Below are 5,000 nucleotides of genomic sequence, written 5' to 3'. Positions count from 1 at the left end.
TCCTCTTTGAGGTTTATGGCTCTTGGATTTTCAACTGGCCGAAAGGAATATTGTTTCCATTCGACACGGAGATTTCTCCTGACTTGAGACATGATACCAACTCTCACAACCTCTAGATCTAGAGGCAGATTTCCGCTGATGACCTGCATCGCTTCAGTTGATGTGGTCCTGCATGCTTTCGTCATTAGGAGTAACATTACTCGTTGCACAGCATCGAGGTTTCTCTTCACGTGTGAATGCGTTACTTTGTCATACCATACCACACAGCCGTAAGTGACTATGGGTAGGAAGACAGCTTTATATAGCACATCCAAGATGTGGGATTTAATCCCCCATTCTTGGTGCGCTACTCTCCTTAGATTTAATATAAATCGAGAGAGTTTGACTCTAATGTTCTTAACGTGGTTTAAGAAGTTCAACTTCTTATCCACGATCACGCCAAGGTATTTGGTTTGGTCTACAAACCTTATCGTTTCTCCCGTGATTCTTATTGTTGGGGGTCTTGCCGCATCCAACTTTCCTTTCATCACCATTGCTTGGGTCTTTGAGGGGGAGACTTGCAACCTGTGTAGCTTGCACCAGTCGTGCAGTATTTCCGTGGCCCTGCTTCCAGAGGTCTCTAGTTCGCTTCGCGTGTTCGCTTTTATAAGGATAGCCAAGTCGTCCGCGTATGCAACCACCTCGAGCTCATCGGCATCGAAGGTGTTGGTGTAGGTATGTAAAAGGGTGTCCATGCACCAGCACCAGGCCTTTGGGCCAATAATTGACCCCTGCGGACACCCTTTTCGCATACGCGTGGTTACCTTTTCGTACCTTGATCTTACTTGTACGTCCCTTCTTTTAAAGTAGCTCTTCACCAATCTGACCAGGTTGGAGCTACAGTTCGCGTCGACTAGTCTCTTTTCGATAGCGGGCCACCACAGATTGTCAAACGCACCCTCAATGTCCACAAAAAGTGCTATAACGTACTTTTTGTTCGACCCTTTCACTCCACTCTTCAACCCGAGTAGTGCATCCTCGGTTGATTTTCGGCTTTTAAAGCCGTATTGCCTGGGGTGTTCCAGTCCCCTGTTTCTGTATGTATCATCGATACGGTTAACTATAATCCTCTCGAAAATTTTGCCAATGGATGAGAGGAGCGATATGGGCCGGTAAGAGCTGACACTTGCCGGATCCCTGTCCTTTCCTTTAGGAATGATTCTTAATAGTGCCGACTTCCAAGTCTTGGGGAAGACCGAGTCTGTTAGGCACTTGTTGAAGACTTCAACTAGGACGTGCTCTTTGAGGTCGATTATTTTCTTGATGATCTCGGGTTTGATTTCATCAAGTCCAGGGGCTTTTCTGTTCTTACATTTCTTAGCCGCATCCCTTACTTCCTTCCCAGTAATTTTTCTTTCCATATTTTGGTTACTGTATGAGGAGATTTCCTCCTTCAGTACCATGTGTGCTCGCTCATCGGTTAGGTTTTGCCCTTGCGGCACCACTTTCTTTAAAATGGCTTCCATGGTTTCCTTCCATGTCTTTGTGTAATTGCCATCTGGAAGTTTAAGGGATGAAAAAGTTTCTTCGCTATTTACTTTTTCCCGGATTATTTTATATACTAAACTCCAAGGATCTCTATTTCCTTCAGTATAGACAAAGTTTTGCCAGGCCAGTGTCTTCTGTTCTTTGATCATCTTTGTGTATCGATTTCTTGCTCTCCTGTACTGAGCTCTTAGGTTTTCTACGTCGTGCACGTTGTTGAGCCGTCTTGCTCTAGCGAGCTGCCTTCTGGCTCTAGTCGCTGACCTCCTTAGGTTTGTCAGTTCTTGGGTCCACCAAGGGACCCGCGCAGGTCGGTTTCTAATTTTGGGTATTGCAATGTCACTAATGTCTCTCAGCACTCTGGTAAGTTTATTCGCTGCTCTTTCTGCAGTCACTGTGCCTATTCTTTGCAGAAAGGCGTCAGTGATGCGGTTATCTGCTTCTACGTTAAATCTCTCCCAGTCCGCCCTGCGGATGTTGTATCCGCTGCGGTGGGAGAGATGTGTGTTGTCTCTACTTCTGATTCCCAACTTCATTGTAATTAAGCTGTGGTCGCTGACGTTGCAGTCAGGCCACACTTTCCAGTCTGTTAAGCTGTTTACTAGGCTCATCGATGCAAGTGTCAGGTCAATATTCGATTCGCCTCTATTGGTTAGAAAAGTGGGTGCTTGATTTGGCTGATTCAGCAGGTTCAGGTTGTTTTGGAGGATAAAATCCTCCATTTTCCTTCCCCTGTTGTCAGTTTGGCTGGAATACCATAGTACCGAGTGAGCATTAGAGTCCATTGTTATCAATACTTTTTCATTTTTCAAGCTGTCCAGTGATTTTTGCAGTCTTGTCAGTATTGGATCGATCTCCAATGAGTATTGACAGTACACGTTTACTAAAAAGAAGTTAGTTTGCCCATATTGTATGTGTACTGTCATGATATGACGGTCTTTATCTGCATTTAATTGAAACGCCTGAATATTGTTGTTTGCGATTATTGTCGCTACCCAAGGAGACTCAGTGTCTGGTTGGATTGTCGTGACACTTGTAGAATACCCTTTAACCTTGTTGCCGTATGTATAAGGTTCTTGTACACAGATGATGTCTATACTATCCTTTTGGATTCTGTTTAGTATATTTGCTGCTGCTGCAGCCGACCTCTGAGCATTGATCTGGGCGATGATCATGTCCAGTTGATCTTAGTCTTCACCATGTCCGCGTACCGTACAAATACGGGACAGTTCTTGTCTTTGACTGAGTGATTCACGTCACTCCTTTTCGCCCTTGCACAGTTGACGCATTTTGGCGCATCTTTGACTGTGCATTTTTCCTTAAGGTGGTCCTTGGAACCACATTTTTCGCAAAGTTGGTTCGGCGCACTGCAATTCTTTGCTAGATGCCCGAACCCGTGACACTTAAAGCATCTCGTATAATTCAGGTATTCCCTGATGCGATACGATGACCACATCATGAACACCTTTCCTCTAGCCGTCAATTCCTTGTAAACCGGACCGGGAGTTTCCACGATCCAGTTTACTTTTTCGCTGTCCTTCGCTTTGAAGGAGTGCCTGAAAGAGATACCTCTTTCAAGCATTTCGACTTCCTTATCGCTCTTGTCGTGGAAGTTTTTCTGAATCAATTCAGTTTTGAGCTCATCAGGGGAGTGCTCCTTTTCAACATCATAAATTATGATGTTAGGGCTCTGTTTTTTCGGATCTTCGATTTTGAGGCCCGCTTTTTGAAGCGAGACACTCTTAATCAAGTCCGCATCGCTTTTATTTTCGACTTCTATGATGAGTCCTTTACTCCTCATCTGCCGAATGCCCTTTACATGGAGCTTAGAGCGGATGCTCTTTAGCTCTTTTGTAATGCTGAGCTTGATCTCCTCATTGGTTCTCTTATCGGTCTCTTTTGAAGGCCTCACGAGGATGACCTCGCCTGCCTTCTTCGGACCCACCGGTTTGGTGGCCGGAGCAGGTCCTACTTTGGTGATTGGGGTGCAGGTCTGCCCCTTGCTTAAGCTAGCCACCTGCGAGTAGGAGAGCGCTGGGCCCTTCTGCTCGTTTATGGCTTTTAGCTTTTCATTTTCTATGATGAGATTATAGAGAATACTCTCCATAATCCCCCATTTTGCCATAATGGTTCCAATATCTTTTTTGTCTATCTCTGTCTCATTCAGAAGATAGTGTTCTAATTCACTTCTTTGGGTTTTGACCCTTTCAACCGGTTCCGGTGGTGTAGGCTCCGGTTGTGGCTTTTGCAACATGCTCCTTGTAGTCATTTGCATGAGCGCTTCGTCGGTGTCGGACGCTTCCTTTTCGACCATCTTCCTCTTGCGAGGGGGGATGGCCTTCTTTTCATTTTCGCAGCACTTCTCAGTAGACCTGAGTTCTGCCGCGCTCATTGCCTCGCTTTCGTCAGAGCTACCGCTGCTACTATCCGTAGAGCTGTCCGCTGTCACCTGACTAAGGAAGGTTCTTTTCGCCTTCGCTTTCGTGTTCCTTTTGCCTTTTTCCTTTTCTTTTTCCTTTTGTGTTGCCAATGTCGTTTCCTTTGTTTTGTTTTTGTGTTTTGTATTTGTGTTATCCATAAGAATCCCACGAGTATGGTCGGTTTTGATACTGTCCGGGAAGAGCCGCCATTCCAGGACAGGCCTGACACACGGTGCCCTGAGGCCGAGCATGCCATCACCAGGGGGTCGGCAGGTACCCCAGTGTTGTTCGCTTGGGGTTGGGGCTACCCCCCCAACCATTCATCCCATCACCACGAAGCAGAGCTTAGGATTTGGAGGCCGTTTGAAGAGTTGCCATTCTCGCAGGCCGGGCGGTAAAGCCAAGCCCCCCGTTTCCGCTGCCGTCGCGTACCATAGGCAAGACCGAGAGGAGTTGCGAATGGGTCGTTGCGACGACCAACAGGGGATTTACGGTATGGGTGCTCAGGCTCCTCGGGTTCGCTACCCGTACAGTGGCGTGTACCACTCACACCACTGTCCCTGAGGGTTTTGAGACCTCTTCATTCTGAGACATTTTGGTTCTTATTTTGGTAGATGTTCGATTCCTGCATTATTTGTCTCTTTCTTTCCTTTTCAGGTCTTGGTGCTAGTGTTGTCACTTGGTTCGGTCCGTCGGCCTTCCGGACATTTCGACGTCTGTCACCAGATGTTTTGGTGCGCTGAATTGGACTAAGTCCAGCGGCGTATTGCTTTCGCCGGCATTTTTTTTTAAAAATGCCAGCGGCGTATTGCTTTTGACACAGCACAGACGTCGTGGCGGGCTTAAAAAGCCCTTAAAGCAAAAAAGGGGCATATAGCCCCTTTTTTATGATCATTCCCTTCAATCTCTATATTTGCTCAAAGTGAAAAAGGGGCATATAGCCCCTTTTTCGTTTTTGTCTCTTTCGTTCTCTCTCTTTCTTTCTTTCTCTCTTTCTTTCTTTCTTTCCTTCTTTCTTTCTTTCTTTCTTTCTTTTCTTTCGCTCAACAGGCTGGG

General features: G+C 46.2%; 1 pseudogene; it reads right to left on the bottom strand.

Moving 5' to 3' along the window:
• LOC143350937 (large subunit ribosomal RNA) overlaps positions 1-5,000 on the bottom strand; it is a 10,525-nt pseudogene that overhangs the window by 1,894 nt on the left and 3,631 nt on the right.

This window comes from Colletes latitarsis, unplaced genomic scaffold (genome assembly GCF_051014445.1).
Source record: "Colletes latitarsis isolate SP2378_abdomen unplaced genomic scaffold, iyColLati1 scaffold0046, whole genome shotgun sequence".
Taxonomy (NCBI): domain Eukaryota; kingdom Metazoa; phylum Arthropoda; class Insecta; order Hymenoptera; family Colletidae; genus Colletes; species Colletes latitarsis.
Note: the sequence above shows the minus strand (reverse complement) of the source record. Positions and strands in the feature narration are given on the sequence as shown.